Consider the following 19,592-nt stretch of genomic DNA (forward strand, 5'->3'; position numbering starts at 1 on the left):
GAGACCATAAACTGGTGCTAGGTTCATATATCTTGCTTTAAATTGTTTTAGTCAATTGACATATCTTGAATAACTTTAATTTAGTCAAGGAAAAACTATTTCCAACATTTATTATGCTACCTGCTCCCCCAAAAAAGGCCCTTTTCCATCAGGAGAAATTTGTTTCTTATATTCACTATGTTAATTATCAATGACAGAGGTATTGCTCAAGGTTGGATTGGCTGAAGCCCTTGTAGTAGCTACCTCTGAAGTCTAGCCTTTCCATATATTCCTAGCTCACCATTTCTAGACTGTTTGTTCTCCTTCAGGGCAGCTGACTGCTTCAGAATGAAGCTCAACTAACTGGTACATGAATAGTGTCATATTGTATATGTTGAAATTTTTGACACTTCATGGCGGGCATCATAAAAGCCAGCAGTGAAAAAAAATTTTTTTTAATTTTTTAAAGTTTATTTATTTATTTTTGAGAGAGGGAGAGAGAGAGAGGAAGAGAGAGTGAGAGAGAAGAAGAGAGAGAATGAGCGGGGGAGGGGCAGAGAGCAAGGGAAAGAGAGAATCTCAAGCAGGCTCCCCACTGTCAGCATGGAGCCTGATGTGGGGTTCGAACTCACAAAATGTGAGATCATGACCTGAGCCAAAACCAAGAGCTGGATGCTTAACCGACTGAGCCACCAGGCGCCCAGTAGTGAAAATTTTAAAGCCCACTAAAGAAAATTGCAGAGTTTGCTTTTTTGTTGATCAAGAGAAAAGAATTTGTGGCCTGTGAAGTTTAATTTTTCTAGCTAGTGTAGGTATACTATACTATAATTATGGCATACATTAAATGGAAGCTGACCAGTATTTGCTGAATTTTAATTTGAGGCATAGTTCTTTTTTTATGTATGGCTTCAATGTAGGGACCATCCAAATCAGTGTTGAGAATTTTTAAAGTTTGTTTATTTAAAGTTTGTTTATTTATTTTTGAGGGAGAGGGAGAGGAAAAATCTCAAGCAAGCTCTGTGCTGTCAGTGCAGAGCCTGATGCAGGACTCAAACCCACAAATTATGAGATCATGACCTGAACCCAAATCAAGAGTCAAAAGCTTAACCAACTGAGCCACGTAGGCACCCCAGTGTTGGAAATTTTAAGAGACCCTGTAAAGAGTATACTTTGAACAAATTGAGAGTTAAAACAAAAAAGGAAGGCAAATAGAAGACAAAAGAGTGTGACAAATGTATCTCCTTTAGTACATATGATATATGGGATAGTGTTTATATCAAGGACTCCAGACACATGGACTGCATTTGAGTTCCAGGTCTGCCACTTCCTGGTGGTATAACCTAGGGAAAGTTGTTTATACTATCTCTGTTTCTTATTCTTATATGTATATGATTTAAGAAAGTACTGAGGTAAAAAAAAAAAAAAGTACCTGAGACATAGTAATCATTGTCTAAGTATTAGCTATTATCATTGTTATTCTTATTATTTCAAAGTGCCGATTGGAGGACATGGTTACCTTGGTAGAGGAGTGGGCCTACTGTTACTGAACTCTAGAATTAAGGATATTTTACACTTTCCCCCATGAGTCATGGTAGGTCTGGATCAGGTAGGTCTTACCAGTAGAGGCCTATTCAAGTAACACAGGCAGTAGAGAGGCTTGGAGGAGAATTTCCTCACTGCAGGTAGCTTGCCTCAAAGAAGACAAAAAAAGGTAGCTAAGCTCAGCTTGCCCCATTCACTCTTACCAGATTTACAAATGCAATGAGTTGATTTACATCCTCTGAGATGAAGTGAATAAAAGGCAGAGCGAGGAGCCAGGAGTATTTAGGGAAAACCCTCCCTCGTAGAAAACAAGGAGTATAGAGGTGTTCTTCACAATTGACTTTCTCATAGGACACTGTGATGGTTCTCCAATTGACAGTGACATCCAATGTTAGCATAAATAGAAAACAGAATCTCAAACTCCTATAACTGAAATGAATTAAATGGAGCAGTCCTCAGGTGTGAAAGGTGTAGATATTTTTAAAACCACAATTATCTGCCTCTGTTTCTCATCCCTGATTGATTCTGTTCTGATTCAGATTCTTCTACTGCCCACAAATTCTCTCCATGTGGCAAAAAAAGCCACAAGCAGGCCTTGCTTCATACTGTGATGTCCCAATCCCCTCTCTTACCTTTCAACTAAAAACCATGAGGAGATGCTCTGATTGGTCATCTTGTCACATGCCTACCTCCCAACCAGTTCTTTGGCCGGAGGAATGGTCAGGCTGTGTCACCTACTGTCCCCTGAAGTTAGATATAGGGCTTTATAATAGGCAGCTGCATGTCATGGAGGTCCCTTATCTTTTTCCTGAGTTCCTAGGAGAATCCTAGGTTCTCTCTCATTTGCTTGCATAGCGGCTGGCACAATGTTGAATGAATAAATGAATGAATGATGAATGAATGAATGAATGAATGAATGAATGAATGAATGACTGAATTGGGCCATGTGTGACTTTCCCAGTAGTTTTGATATTTTAGGCTAGCCTTTAAAATGTGTTTTAAGGGGCACCTGGGTGGCTCAGTTGGTTAAGCATATGACTTTGGCTCAGGTCATGATCTTCTGTGGTTCAGGTTGTGCAGATTGTTGTGTTAATCTTCCAATCGGTTTTCTAGGTGTGTAGGATGGTTTAGTGTTGGTCTGGCTGTATTTCATTGACGCGAGCCCCACAAAAAGCTTCCATGCTGTTCCGCCATCTTGGCTCCTCCTCAGAAATTCCAGGTCATGATCTTAAGGTTTGTGGGTTCAAGCTCTGCGTCAGGCTCTGTGCTGACAGCCTGAAACCTGCTTTGGATTGTGTTTCCCTCTCTCTGCCCCTCTCCCACTTGCACTGTTTCTCTCTCTCTCTCTCTCTCAAAAATAAATAAACATTAAAAAATTTTTAAATGTGTTTTAAATTCTATTTTTCTGGGTCCTTAATAAATGATCATAATTGTATCTTTGGGGGCATTTGTAGAAAAAAACACAACAAGCTGTTTCTGATGTGGCTTGTAGTAAATGATTAATAATTAGGAGCATCATTGGGTTCCTGGAAATCTCCTAAATCAGGGAGCAATTTGGCCAGATAAAAAGCCAGGAGAAACCAATGTAATTTAGGAATAATGGAAAGAGTGTAGCAGTATAAGCATTAGTAATTAAGTGGAGACTATTAAAACAGTTACTCAGACTAGGAGGACTAAGACACTTATAAAATGGAATGTGTTTATTGTTTTTCATGGACTTTTGAAATTGTTCATGTTTCAGTTCTGCCAGCTTCTCTATGTACTTCTTGTTCAATTATATTTTTTGTGGCATGGGATAAAATAGTGTTCAAACTATTATTTAGTAATCAATAGACTATAATATTTTATTGAATTCCTCCCTTACAAATGCAGAGGAAAGATGTTCACCCTGATTTAAATACAAAAATAGAGCCTGAGATTAAGAATTGCAGAGCAGGTGGTTCATTTGGGAATGCAATCCTGGGGAACAGGAGTGTGGGGAAGGGGAAGTGAAATAGCAAATGAGGCAATTTTTTTATGAAGTTGGCCACTGCTACGAGTGGCTCTCCCTTCTAGGGACCCTCATGAAATATGTCTGAAAGCCCATTTCCCACTGACCAAGGCTGGCCCCAGGGACATTAATCTTCTGTCACTTAAAAAAAAAGAATTTTAATATTTATTTATTTTTGAGAGAGAGAGAGAGAGAGAGAGAGAGAGAGAGAGAGAGAGAGAGAGAGAGAAAGGGGCAGAGAGAAGGAGACACAATTCAAAGTAGGCCCCAGACACTGAGCACAGCATAGAGCCCGACACAGGGCTCGAACATAACCTGACTGAAGTTGGACACTTAACCCACTGAACCACCCAGGCACCCCATAATTTTCTCTCACTTTTGACGTGGACATGCATGAGTTCTCAGTTGGTTTTCGATCTAAGCCCAATCTTAGATGTCCACTTTTAGAAACTGCAGGCAAGAAGGAGAGGTGTACTCTATGGGCGCAGGAAGAGTCTCTGTGCAGTTGTCCTGGTCGAAGCTGTCCAGAGCCTGTGCTGCCTTGTCCTTTATAGCAGCAGCTGGAGTAGGAAGTAAGGTGGATCAGGAAGACTTTGAAGTGGTGCTCAAGAGTGTGTGACATACCGGCTGTCTACTACTGTACATTTTTCTAATGAATTAACGTAAAGCCAACAACCTGCCTCCTGACATCGTTAGCAAACTCCCTCACTCTTTCACCTACAGTTGGTGTATTTGCCAGGAAGCATAATCCGAGGGAGGGGTTATGCCTGGATCAGGTTCTCAGAACTTCTTTGCAGGCCCTTCCCTGGGATTCCCAGAATCTACTTAAGGTTATTAATTTGGTCTTGTCTCTTCCAGTCTATAATAGCTGTGATGATTAATTTTATGTGTCAACTTGTGTGGGCCATGGTACCCAGATATTTAGTCAAATATTATTTTGGATGTGTCTATGAGGGTGTTTTGGAAGAGATTTACATTTAAATCAGTGAACTTTGAGTAAATCAGATTGCCCCCCATAATGTGGGTGTGCCTCATCTAATCATCTGAACATCTGAGTAGAACAAAAGGCTAACCTCTTTAATGAGCAAGAGGAAACTTTCCAGCAGATTGTTTACAGACTTCATCTGTGACATCTGCTCTTCCTGGTTCTATAGCAGACTGCTTTTGGACTCAGCCCTCCAGCCTGCCGCGTCAGATATTGGAGTTGCCAAGCCTCCACAGTTGCAATGAGCCAATTTCTTAAAATACATTTCTTCCTCTATAGATACACATCCTATTGGTTCTGTATCTCTGGAGAACCTGGTGGGTAGGGATCTCAGAGTGACTGGATAGGCTGTTGCCTAGAGGTCTTTGTTAGTACCTCATAATTATTGGTGGTAAAATGCCACTTCATCTATTCATACAGATCTATTTCATACAGAACAGGAGCTTCATAGAAGAGGTTAAAAAAAAAGTTTGATTGACATTTACCCTAAAGAGAACTCATCTAAAATTATGAAAAATCAATTTTAATTATATGAAATAAAAATGAAATATAACTGCAACTGTGCACTATTAGGACAAAGGACATATTGTGTTGAATTTTTTCCATAATACATCTGACTAAACTTGTAACAGAAATATGACAGACTTTATGTTGATTTTGGCAGCATAAAGATTAGTATAGACATTTTGGCAAAAACAACAACAACACAATCAACAAAAAAACTTTGACACTGTCATCAATTTTCTCAAAGAGCTTTTCAGTCTTTTGATATTCAAACCATTTTCTTTTGAAAACTTACATTGTTTTAACCCTTACTGATTTCCTGTGCTTCAGTTGCTAACCAGTTTAATTGCCAGATCCTCATTTGTCAAGGTCTTGTGTAATATTTGAATGTTTCCCCAAGATCATGTTCAATGGCTTCATCCAACTTGTCTTTTAAAAGCTTTGCAGTTTTCTCTTAAAAACTGAGAACTGAGGGTTGATGGGTGGGAGGGAGGAGAGGGTGGGTGATGGGTATTGAGGAGGGCACTTTTTGGGATGAGCACTGGGTATTATATGGAAACCGATTTGCCAATAAATTTCATATATTGAAAAAAAAATAAAAGCTTTGCAGTTTTACTTGGAGAATAATTTGCCATACTTGCATTGTGCACTTGGCTTTTGCACATATCCGCAATTAAAGACTGTCCAAGAAGGACTTTGGCATGATGGGCTGAGATCAGAACTGATGTCAGACAGGGGTGATGAAGGTAGAAAGATATGGATGGCACTGGTTCATCATTGGTCAGTTCCTTAGTGCTTTGACTACTTTTGCTCACCTCTAGAATAAGTTATAACTGTAGTGACTCAGATAGTGACTGTAGTGACTCAGATAGAAAGATTAACAAGGACCCCTTCCAACCCAAGACCACTAGAGGACCTCAAATCTGGGTCTGTCCCTCTAGAGCTCTCCAAGACTGGCAGAGGTCTAATTCTAAATCATATGCTCTGCAGGTTGCTGACCCCTGCTTCATTTGTTAGCTTCCTAGAGACTTTTTATGGCTGTAGCTCCTATTATGCATTAGCTTGCAATGAGTTGACTATATTTCAGATTTTAAAAGCTTGTCAAAAAAGTATGGGTCATGTTTCTTTTGGAACAGTTTACCAAGTTCTGCTATTTTATCTGGGATTTCCATAGAAATTCCTTCAGAGAGAGGCCTGTGTACTTGGTAATGTCTGTTGAGCAAGTTGATAGAGCTGATGAACTCAAGCTGCCACTTCAGACAGTCTTTGATTTTCTTTGTTTGGATACACGGTCACTTTCATCTAGAGCACACACACAGTTTTCAGGAGCTTAAGAGACTCCAATTTTAGCAAAATGGTATTTCAGCAAATAACTTTGAGAACCTGAGCTAATGTCCTATGACAAGATCTGAGGAAAAAATGCTGGTTGTTCTTTGTTGGGATTCAGCTCTCTTAGGAAGTAGCCATCTTTGCCCAAAGGTCTGTCTGGACAAAATTATCTGTGTATTTAGCCTTAGGTTTGATATAGTGATTAAGTGTGGTAGCTTCAGAGCACAAGACTGGGTTTAAACCCTGGATCTAGCATTTAGACATTTTATAATCTCAGTGTAGTCCTGTTACTGCTCAAGTCCTCAGTTCCATATTTGTAAATTGGGAACATTAATAGTGTTTGACTCCTTAGGTTACTGTAAAGATTATAAAAGATAAAATATGTAAAGGGATAATACTAGATATTCCCAAACTTTCTCAGTTTATAGGGTCCTCAGAGTCTCAGTAATTTTTCATGCTATCCACAGCCAAAAGAAATACCCAGTGGCACAGTAAGGATACACAAGGGTATCTCAGGTATGTCTTATTATGGAAGTACATGAGGAGAACCTTCCTTTTATTAAGTAGTTAGGTCCAAATACCTTAATACATGTTTCTGTCCCAACAACTTAGTGGCTGCTTGAAAAGGTAATACACATACATTGAAATAAAAAGTGTTTTCATTCTTAACCAGAGTTTCCTACCAAGGATCCTACCAGGATGTATGTTCCTGTTGGGAACTGCTCAACTTCACACACTTTGAAATCAGATTAGACACTGCACTTTCATTTCCTGTTCTACTTTGTTTTTCCTGTGGTACTTGCTTTTTATCACAGTGCTTACAGAAAACCCAGCTTCACAAAGATTTAATGCCACTGAAAGGAATATATTGTGATTTCTTGTTGAGAGTATGAACCACTTCGAGTTAGTAGGTCTTGTGGTATTCTATACATGGAGAGTATCATGGTTTCCCTCATACTGCAAAATACGTCCTCCCCTACCCCCCAGCTCCTCTGAGTTTGCTGTGGTGCCGTGAAGCAGGACACCATTTGACAGCTTTCCTACCTTGGTTGCATGTGTCCTAAAAAGCTCTTCTGGTTGGTTTACACATATAACAGGCCTTGCTGGGGAGGATGACACTTGAGTAAACACAATAACAGGAGTATGTTATCTGTTAAATTATCATCACTTAGAATTATCTCTGGGAGAACAGCTGGTGGCTGCTTTACACAACACCATTCTGAATTCCTATTTTGTATGTATGGCACTCCTGAGAACACAATGTGAATGATGTCCCTTTGAGTTTTCAAAGTAGAGACCCTGGGTAATAAGGTTACAGACATTGCTAACTACTTCATGTGGATTATCTCATTACATCCTTTAGTAAACCTGCAGTAGGTTTAGGAGATGTAGTAGGGCTGAATAATAAAGTTATTTTTGGAGGTGTAAAGTTTGTGTCAAAATCTTGGCTCTGTTACTTAACCAATAGTGTAATCTTTATAAAGTTGCTTAAACTCTAAGTGCCTCAGTTTCTTCATCTAAAAAAAAATTGGGCTCGGGGTGCCTGGTTGGCTCAGTAGGTTAAGTGTCCGACTTTGGCTCGGGTCATGATCTCATGGTTCGTGGGTTTGAGCCCCGCATTGGGCTCTGTGCTGACCAGCTTAAAGCCTAAAGCCTGCTTTGGATTTTGTGTTTCCCTCTCTCTCTGCCCCTTTCATACTCATCTGTCTCTCAAAAATAAAAAAACATTGAAAAAAATTAAAATAAAAATAAGATAAAAAAATAAAAATAATTGGGCTAATAATAGTCATCTACCTCACTGAATTATTATGAGGATAAATTACTCAATTCATATAAATTCCTTTGAACCATGCCTGATACCTCATAAATATTAACTTTTATTGTAACTGCCATTATTATCTTTATTTTATATAAGTGCAACTACTTGAAATAGAATTGAGGCTTTAGAGATATTAAAAAGCTTGCATAAGTTTATAAGCCTAGTAAGCACTGATGAAAGGAGTTGTCTTTCTCCAGTTACAGTACTCTGGGGAAAAATTTTATCTCCAATTTGAGAGGGCCAACTGTTACCTAATCTGGAAGAAAAGTTAAAAATCTCTGGACACTGATATACCCTTATAATTTAAACTCTTATGATTTATGAAATGTATGACCCATTTCCAACTTTGTTATCAGCTCTTTTTACACATAGCTCTCTAATTTTGCCAATCTGTGGCTCAATAGTAAATCAGTAGGACAGATTATATTGTAACATTTTGCCATGATCAGTTTGTTCATTATTTAAGGGAAGTCCAATGTCTATTCTTTCTTGTACTTTCCTCTCATGCAGCGAGACTACCAAGGCCAGAAAGGAAATTGTGGTGTATGGGTGTCCAAATTCTCTTGCATGAACCCATGCCTTCATGCTTTGGCGAATATCAAGGAATGGTTTCATCTTTCACAGTATGTTTTAAGCACAGAGCTTAGTGAAGAAATGGTAACAAAATTTCAGACTTTTGAATGAGAGAAGGGAGATAGGAATATGCAAAGCCTGGGCCTTTTGGGGGATATCATGGAAAGGATGCCCTGCCTAAAGGTGGGTCAGTAGGGAGTGAAGGAGGAAGGACAGGAGAAAAGGGAACATTTACATTTTCTTTCATGATTAGCTTGGTCTGGCATTGATGACAGTCATTTGAAGGGGAAAAAAACAGAAGGAAAAGGTCACCGATATTTACTAATTTCCTATGTCAGATATTGTGATACATATTTTCATATACTTAACCTTTTTTTTATTCTACAAAATAATACTGCAGTGTAAATACTATTAAACAGAAAATACTGTTGTGGAAATCTTGAAAGATTAAGTAGGTTGCTAAGGGCACTCAAGTACTGAATCTGGGGTTGCACAGAATCTGCCTCCTCATGTATTATGGGATACTTGAGAGGACTATTAAAATTGTTCATATTCATAGCATTATAGTGTGCTAAGTTGCAGGGTTAATTATGATCATCTATTCCCAACTCTGAGTCAAGCCACCATGTTGATGGCTTGAAATTGTGAGAGTATTTATATTTCAGAAATTACCAAACATTGTTTGGTTTTCTGGAGTAATTTACCACCTTTCCTTGGAGGTGATGCATAATAGTAAAGCTTGGGATGGAGAGAGAGGTTTACTGTTATGTGGTAAAGAGAGAAAAAGGCATCTGTGAAAGGCAAAATGGAAAAGAAAAACACAGGTGAGCCCTCAGGCAAATCAATTTTAGAGAAAACATAAATGGAAGCTGAAGACCTGGAAATTGATTCCCATGAAATTATGGTCCAGATGCCTATATTTTTCTTGGACAATCTTTGTGTACTCTCAGTGGTATGTATAATCTAATTTTAAGAGCACGAATGGAAAGATACAGTATTAAACAGAATAATAACACTAGTCCCTATAAGTGACCCACAGTGTAATGAGAGAAGATAGATAAGAAAGTAGAAAACTAGAATATGGTGTAAATCATGGTGTAGAACCCAGTCAGTTTCCTTTGATGTGGGGTGAGAAGTTTGCAAGGCCAAGGGGGTATATTCATCCACAGCATATGGCCCTCTCCCAGTAGACCACGTGACCTTTCAGGATCACTGGGATTTAGAAATCCAGGGCTGCACAGCCTCTTCCCTGGGTTTGATACCCTGAGGACACTTGTGTGCATCTGCTAGGCCTGAGGGATCGGTAAGGGGTAGCTATGTAAGAGAAATGTGGGCAGAAGTTGAGATTGTGGGGTGGAGTGTCTATGAGACACCTGCTATGCTAGCAGGAGCTAGGGATGAGACAAGAAGGGAGGAGGAAACTGGGTAGGGGGAAGGATCTTCCTGTGCAGGTTAAGTGCTGGCAGAGAAGTACAAATCTGAACCAGGCATTCCAAATTATGAAAGTATGTTTGTCAAGAAGAAAATAGAATATATTTAATAATTTGTTAGCTTGATTTATAGATTTCAAATAGTTAAGTATACAGTTTTCTTTGTTTAAAAATTTTTAATGTTTATTTTTGAGAAAGAGAGAGAGACAGAGCGCAAACAGGGGAAGGGCAAAGAGAGAAAGAGACACAGAATCTGAAGTAACTTCAGGCTCTGAGTTCTCAGCACAGAGCCTGATGGAGGGCTTGAACTCACGGACCACGAGATTATGACCTGAGCTGAAATTGGATGCTTAACCTACTGAGTCACCCAGGCCCCCCAGTATGTAGTTTTCTACTCCTACAGGTCCTGAAAATGTTTGGATGGAAAGGTTAGGGGCTTGAAGATCAGATAGCAGTGAGATTATCAAAGGGTAAGGTTGTAGGAAGGGAAGCAACAACAGGGAATCCAGATAAGAAATGCAAAGTCATTGATAATTCAATGATAATTGATTATCAGTGGGAATAAAAGGAAGGGTGGGTTAGAGAAATATTTAAAATGTACAATCCACAGGGCTTATTTGTGACATTCAGATACATTAAGGAAGACATGCAATTAACCAGTTTCATATTTGGGCCAGGATCTCAAGAAAGAAGTTGGGGTTCTCTATGAATTTGGAGGTTGTAGTTGTGTATAGGGGTAGCTGAAGTCATGGTGGGGGATGAGGTCACTTGAGAGGTAAGTAGCATAATGTGAAAAGAGTCCTGACACTAAATGCCCAGGGAGCAGCATTTAAAATACAGGTAGAGAGGGGCACTTGGATGGCTCAATTCGTTAAGTGACCCACTTCAGCTTAGGTCATGATCTCATGGTTTGTGAGTCCGAGCCCTGTGTTTGGGCTCTGTGCTGACAACTCAGAGCCTGAAGCTGCTTTGGTTTTTGTGTCTTCCTCTCTCTCTCTCTTCCCTTCCCTTCCCCCGCTCACACTTGCACTCTCTCTCTCTTTCTCTTTCTCAAAATTAAGTCAACATTGTTATTATTATTTTTAAATACAGGTAGAGAAAGGAGATCTTGAAGGAGCCTGAGAATGAATGCTAGAGAGTGGGGGAGAAATCCTGAGAATATGGTGTCAAGGAAACCAAAAGGAAAGTATCTTTAGGGAAGAAAGGTCAACAGTGTCAAATGTTGCAGAATTATCAAATAAAATACTTATGGGATAGTGTCCATTGGATTTGGCAGTATTCCACATTGGTTTAAGCTGGTCAGTAAATATCCTTGAGTGACTATGTGTTGAACAGCAGGGATAAAGAAAAGGTGTAAGGAGAGAAGTGACACAAAACTCGTAGGATGTTACTCCAGCCATGCTTTTCTAAAATTTGAACTTAAATTGTGGTTATATTGTCAGGTATTTGTCACCAGCCAACAGCCTAGCACAACTCTAGGTATGGTAGAGATGTTAATATCTGGTAGCTTACTGATTTCTAAAGAAAGGAGAAAATAAAATCAAAACGGACAAAATAAATTTCTGTCAAAATTTCAGGCAGAATTTTCTAAAATGTTAGTGTCATCTGCCCCCACATTTTTTTCCTGAGCTTCAGTTCTCCAGGAGATCCTACCCTTCCTTCACAAGCAGTATAAACCCTACTTCTCCAGAATTTCTCCTTCAGGTTTGCCCACTGCTCATTTGGCTTTTTTTCATATACTACTTTTGATACCTTGTGAACCATTATCCCACACTAGTAATAAAGTTGCATTATCTAATTTCACCAGTAACATTTTTTTTAAATTTTTTTTAACGTTTATTTATTTTTGAGACAGAGCATGAACGGGGGAGGGGCAGAGAGAGAGGGAGACACAGAATCGGAAGCAGGCTCTAGGCTCCGAGCCAACAGCCCAGAACCCGACGTGGGGCTCGAACTCATGGACCGCGAGATCGTGACCTGAGCTAAAGTCGGATGCTCAACCGACCGAGCCACCCAGGCGCCCCTCACCAGTAACATTTTAAGGGCCTTGTCATCTTATCTATTTCCCACAGTACCTAGTATTGTGGTTAGTAATATAAAATATATTTATATTTTCGAAGGATATATATAAAATATATAAAATATAAAATATATTTTGGAAAGATATTTTATTTTATTTTATTTTTTATTTTATTTTTTTTTAATTTTTTTTTTAACGTTTACTTATTTTTGAGACAGAGAGAGACAGAGCATGAACGGGGGAGGGGCAGAGAGAGAGAGGGAGACACAGTATCGGAAGCAGGCTCCAGGCTCCGAGCCATCAGCCCAGAGCCCGACGCGGGGCTCGAACTCGCGGACCGCGAGATCATGACCTGAGCTGAAGTCGGACGCTTAACCGACTGAGCCACCCAGGTGCCCCTGGAAAGATATTTTATTAGCACAGGGCAGTAAACATGCCAAAAGGGGCTACTTCTTTGTCTTAGAAGCAAACAACCATAGAATTTTAGAGCTGGGAGGAGCCTAGTCAATCTCCAGGGCCCATTTATGACTTGAGTTAAATGTTCAGAGTGAACATGTGAGCAGGGATTTGCAGCATTGTATGTTATGTGGAGTAAGTAGGTGGTAGCTTAGGAATGGTGACAGTCAGTCATTGGCTTCTGCCCTCACATTCATTCCTTGTCGTCTGTGAATGATCAGGAGGCTGACCCAGTAGATTGTGTTTCCCAGGCTTCCAGCTAAGTTCAGCCAAGGAGAGGTCAATGAGGGATTGGAGAATGGGAGAAAAGAACCACAATATTTTGCCCTGGCTCTGCTTTGGCTAATGTTCTTAGCTGTGGCTCTATCTCCTCCATGCCCCCCATCCTACTGGAAAGCCCGCTGTGGTTCCAGCTTTACTGATTTCTAAGCTTTTCCGTATCTACTTGTGGTGGTAGTGGTTTTCTGTGTTACTAATCTCTGGGTTGCCTCACCCATCTCTAGTTGGCTTTTAAACTATTCCATCACTGAATAAACCAGTTTCTTTTGTTACATTCCCCTTGTTTGAAATATGTGACATAAGGACAACCACAGAAATAAAGATATAAAGAAGGAGGGTTGCCGTTTGAAGAAGAAATGAAAAACAGAGAAAAATTAATATTCTAAGAAAGAAATACAGGAATGGGTTACTAAAAACAACACGTGCAAAAACACTGAAAATAAATGTGAGACCTCACCAGAATTACTAGCAGCAAAAAGATTTTATCATTGGAGTAATTTGAGAATCGATTTCTCTGACTGAACTCAGTGGAGCCAGAAAAGAGACAAAGGACAGCTTGTGGTCTGGTGGAGATGAGCTGGGAAAATTGACTTTGGCACTCTGGCCCATGGAAGGAAATGAACTGTACCTAAGTACAGGAGTAGTAAAAAGAGGAATAAGCTGCCACTTGGATGAGCCTCGATTTTAACCTGGTGTCACTGAAGGGTCTTTAACATCATGGCACAGTTTCTACCTACACCACATTGGCAAGCAGCAGAGCAAATAACTGTGGACAGTTACTAATGACAGAACAGAATTTCTAGATTAGCACCTCTTTGCCTTATTTGGGTATAAATCACCAGTGGATTCATTTCCTACCTAGAAAACCTCTTTCATCCAAAAATGGTCTTTAAACTCTGTAATTTTCCTGCTGTGGCCAATCTGAGTGCCGGTATTTATTTATTTTTAATGGTAGTAGGGGTTCATGTTCCTTGAACTAGAAAGATGAGACTGTCCCAAGGGCCCTAAGGACCATATTCCTAGAGGAAAGATAAAAATATTCTTATTTAAAAAATCCTAATTAATCGCTTTTTCTCACCAAATCAAGTTCAAGACTGCAGAAAATTAAAGCAAACTCCTGACCTGAAGAAGGATACATACATGGTAATTTTAAAAATGTAGCCAAAGATCAAACTATAAATAAATAAATAAATAAATAAATAAATAAATGGAAAGTTAAGCAGGGAGAGAAAAGAATCACAGAAAGGTATAGAGAGAGGAGTAAAAGGTAGATCAGAGGAGTGAAAAGTAATAGAGGAAAGAACTTTCTATCAAATTCAGCTTTTATGTAACATGGCCAAGGCAATATGGAGAAACGGGTTTTTACTCTGTTACCTTCAGACTGGAGTGATCGAAGGTGGTTGGGACAGGTTCTGAGGTAGTGTCCTGTGATCTGGATTTTTATGAGGATTGATGAGATCATATAACAGCAATTATGTGTGAGTGCTATTTACTTATTTATTTATAATTATTTAAAAAGTAGCTTAAAACCAGAAGTTGCAATGTAGCTTTCTTGAAAATGTTCTAATTTTAATACAGTAATACTTTTAAATTTTTTAAACAATTTTAAAAGTTTATTTTATGTGTGTGTGTGTGTGTGTGTGTGTGTGAGAGAGAGAGAGAGAGAGAGAGAGAGAATGCACATGGGGGAGGGGCAGAGAGAGAGGGAGGGAGAGAATCCCAACCAGGTTCTTCACTCATAGCACAGAACCCCACGCAGGACTGGAACTCATGAACAGTAAGATCAAGATAGAGCTGAAATCAAAAGTTGGTCGCTTAACAAACTGAGCTACCCAGGATCCCTTAGTAATGCTTTTTTAATCTGGTAGTCAGGATATGTACTATTCTACAAAAATGAATTTTCCAGATAACCAAAGCTTATATCACCATCAAATGAAAAAATATAATTTTACTAAATTTGATGTACATTTCTGATAAATGTATGTATACCCTTAAATAAAAATACTGATCTTCATTTCACCTTTCCTTTATGACTTTGGATCATTATTATATAAGCAACATAGATTATGTTTTGCTGTAATGTAGTAATGTCTTCAGAAACCTGTTGAGGTTTATTATGTTATTTAACTCTAAACAAAGATGAAATATTCTAGATTTCTCTATTTTGAGCAAGCTCTCTGGTGTCTCTTCTCATGAGGCACTAATCCCATCATGAGAGCTTGACCCTTATAAACTCATCTAACCCTAATTACCTCCCCAAGGCTCCAGCTCTAAATACGACACACTGGGGTTAGGGACTTCCACATAGGATTTCTGGAGAGATACAGTTCAATCCATAGCACATACACATACATGTATTTTAATATAAATGGAACCATGCTACATTTATTCTTCTGCATCATGCCTTTTAATTTAAAAATATTTCTTTGAAGAAACATATTTGTGTGCTTCATTCTTTTTAGTAATGATGTGCTAATCTGTGTCTTAAATTGATTAAATTTTATTCAACCATTTCCCTGGTGATGAACATTTCATCTTTTCCAGATTTTGCTTTATAAACAGTATTGCAATAAATGTCTTCATACGGACAAATTTTGTGCACACTGCATTTTAGTAAGACACATTTTTAGATGGCCAAATAATATTCTAATTTGAAGTTTGAGAAACAATTCCAAGTTGATCTGTGAAAAATTTATGCCAGTTTTGTCACATTAGCAGTGTATGTGTTTCTATTGTTATTTTTTTATAATATTGAGCATACTGGATATTATCCTTTTTTATACTTGCCAATTTTAGAATATGAAAAATAAATTTACTATTTATTTAATCTGTAGATATTTAGTTGTGGTTCAGATTATAAATATTTTCATATGCTTATTAATCATCTAAATTTTTCCTTGATGAACTTCCAATTGTGTTCTTTGTCCATTTTTATAACAGGTTATCTTTTTTTGCTAAGAGGGCTTTTGCTTGTAATTTGCACTGCGAATATTTCTGTATAGTTTGACTTTTGCTTTTGACTTTTGCTCTTTAACTTCCAATAAATTTAAATTTTCATAGAGTTGGATTATTTAATATTTTCTTTTGCATATTTTGGGTTTCATGTATTGCTTTAAAAGGCTGACAATAAAAAAAAATGTAGCCAAAGAGATGAAATCTGGGAACAGGCTAGCTTTCAAAGTATTGAAAGCTTTTAATCTTTGCAGTTTTCCTAGGAAATGATGCCTAGACATTCATTGGCTTTTTCAAATGCTTTTGTTTTCTGGCTTTCCTGGGGTTGAAAGTAGTTTGCTTGTAGGATTGGGATTATGTTGTGGCTTTTTGTGATATAAATGGAATGTTAATATTCTGCCAAGGGCAGCCTTTGCATTATTTGGTGACATTTCCACAGGATTCCTCAAAGAAGCCTGGGACCTGCAGGCTTCTACCTTGTGTCAGAGTGGGACTGTTTTTTCAAATTTTGGAAAAATCACAGTCATTGCCTGTTAAGCCAGGGTTGTTCCGGTTTTGTGGATACTGATTAGTTAGGAATTTCTCAGAGATCAAATCTTATTTTGGTATTCTACTCCTGTCTTTTATTTTTAAAAAGGAAAAGAAAAGCACCATTCAAGTACTTTACAAACCTTTCCTATGAACTGTTTTTACTTAACTTTTATATGAAAAAAAATATATAGCTATAGAATTTTTCTATATATCCCATAAATTCCTTTTTCTAGTTAATTTTCAACCTACAATATGATTTCAAATATCAAAACAAGGCTCAAGACTTGAGTAGATCACCGGATCTCGAATTTACTGGTTAGATTTTTCTTTATAACCTCTGAGATAGATTTCAGGAAAACAATTTTATAAATTCTAAAAGACCAGAGAACCTACAGCTACGTATTAGTCAATATAAGTGGAAGTGCTGAAAACAGTTGTGGTTCTATTCTTTATTCTCTTAGTAGCTGCTCTAAGACAGAGGGATTGTGCTAGACATTGGGATTCAGAGCTGAAGGTCTGAGTTCTCAAGAAGTTCGTAAAGGAGACAAAATCTAAGAGATAAAATTTCATTTGTTTGTCTTCTTAATGTCTGAGTTTCCTCATTGGTCAAGTGGATCCTTGTGAGAACACAATAGTATTAATAGCTAATATTGTGTGTTCGTCTGTACAGCGTTTTAAGCACATATCATGTGTTAATATATTAAATAATCCAAATAATCCTATGACACGGATCCTTTGGTCTTCCCTCCCTCCCAAATTGCTTGAGTGCTTACTATCTCTCTGCAAAGTAACTCCATGTTCTCTTGGTTCTTGTGGAACCATTTTTTATTGCGGGCAGTGGCTTCTCCAATGCATGTAATTTTCTGAACCTTGCCACTAAGCTTGAGAAGAACCTCCACATTACTGGCAGAAAGCCCTCAAACATTATTTTTAAGGGACTTGGTGTCAAGAGAGGTAATGAAAATACTCGTGGATTTATCTGTATGGAAGTGTCTTGAGTACTACATCTGACAATAAATGGATATGAATTTTCAGCTCTATATCTTAGAAACCTACTCAAATTTAGTCTCTTTTCATATATTTCAGGAAGCTATTCCTTGAAAACTTAACACCCTATCCATGGCTAGCAAAATCTTGTAGCCCTCAAACTGGGTCTCTGCTGAACAGTAGGTTGAGTATAAGCTGACCCAGCACAAAGCCCTGCTTTCCACACTAACAGTGACTATTAGCCAGGCTCTCAATTACAGTATCAACTTTTTGGAGGAAGGCTAGGAAAGAATCACACTTCCCTTATTCCCAGATATATCTGAAACAAGACACAGTGGTAGTCATTAACAATAAAGATGAGGTTAATTTGCTTTCACTCTAAATCTGAATGCTAAAGTAACCATTTAAATAGTGCCAAACAGTGGAAATAAGCAGAAAACTGAATTTAACCTTAAATGTACAGACCTGTGCCACTTGGCAAAACTTACCAGTCAGCAGTATTGAAATAACAGCAATTAATGCTTATATGTAAAATGAACCACAGTATGGTATGGGGCCAACAGAGCAATTTATCAAATTGAACCAATGTGACCCTAGAGATAGGAATATGTCCTATTTGAAATGAGGGAATGTAATTCCATAACATTTCTTAGAAACTGTCTGAGTTCTTAAAACTCTTATAGCCTAAATCTCCTTCCTTGTTCTCCACATGCTGTCAGTCCTTGGAGTACTGATTGGTTGAGGAAACCCCCAGGGCGAACATGAACTGCCCAGTGGGGAAGAGTGGGAGAGGAAATGGTGAGGAGCCCTTTGGCTGTCCCGTGCTACTGCTGAGGAACAATGGGGCCATTCTTCTGGCTTGTGTGGTTTCTACACATTTTGTTAACCCTGAATTATACACTACTCCTCTTAATCCTATAAGGTAGAAATGGACAATGGTTTCTAGAGCATCTCTTTGGAAATAAATGAACTCTGTGCGAGTAAAACACAGCATTCTCATTAAGCTTCACTCATCTTATAGTGAGCAGGCACTATAGTTTTTGCCTCGGTCATGTGTTTGTGCAGCACACTATGTGCTCAGCCCTTAGCACTGGTGTGTCGTGCGGTGGGGTAAGTGTGGCTCGTAAGGGCCGTGGTGATGACATTTGGGCCAGTCCCTCGTAGGTTGTATATCCCCATGCGAATCATTTCATTGCAACTCAGTTTCATCATTTGTAAGATGGGTGTAGTGATCCTTACCTTGTAGAATTATTATGAGAAATAAGATTGTGTGTATGTTTATGTATTTTACCCTAAAATGGCTCTGCTATTAATTGTCTCTCAACAAATAATTACCCCACTATTCTTACTAAAGACCCCCTTACTAAAGTCTGTTGCCCCACAGACTTCAAGTCTGGGTAAGGAAATAGGATATTTATTCATGAAATAGTGCTTAAGCAGGCCTTCCTTTCCACTTTTTCAAGGTGGAAGTCATTTTTCTCTTCTCCATATCCCTGTGCCAGTTTTTTGTCATCGAAATGGATCGCTGGGGAGCCCACACAGGGCTCTTGTAGGCATAGGACTAGGAGTGGGAGATTGGGTTCTATTCCAGACCTTCCCACTTCTCTGTTGGCTACCTTTGACCAAGTTCCTTAACTCTTGAGAGTCTCCATTTCCTCATTTATAAAATGGGAATAGTACCATAATCCTCTCCCAGGACTTTTGTGAGGATCAAGGAGGTCATGAAAACCAGAGTCCTGAAATGTCTTATAAAACACAAAGCATTGTTAATATTCTATTGTGATTATTCATGAATATTCCTTATGCCTCAGACTACGTAGATTCATAGCACAGTGATTTGAACAACCAGCTTTCAAAAGCTATGATCTAGGGAGGAAAACTTAATGTGAGAAATATGGTAAAGTAGCGATTAGATAAGAATTTCTAATACATCACTTCTTCTATTGAGACTTATTGCCTTTTTCTATATGAATTATTTTAATTTTTTTCCCAAGGAATAACCAATGAAGGGTAAAATGAACAGTTGGGATTATCAGGGAAGATTTTCAAGATCCAAGATCAGGAAAGGGAGATAATAATGGATAGGCAATCAATAATAATGATTAATAATAATGATTAATAATAATAACAATAATAAGATACCTTTTGTTGTGGTGAGTTTGTGCTATTATGGTATATGTGGTGTATTTATCATCCATTTCCAGGACAGCCCCCCA

The sequence above is a fragment of the Leopardus geoffroyi genome, chromosome A1 (genome assembly GCF_018350155.1).
Source record: "Leopardus geoffroyi isolate Oge1 chromosome A1, O.geoffroyi_Oge1_pat1.0, whole genome shotgun sequence".
NCBI classification, from domain to species: Eukaryota; Metazoa; Chordata; class Mammalia; order Carnivora; family Felidae; genus Leopardus; species Leopardus geoffroyi.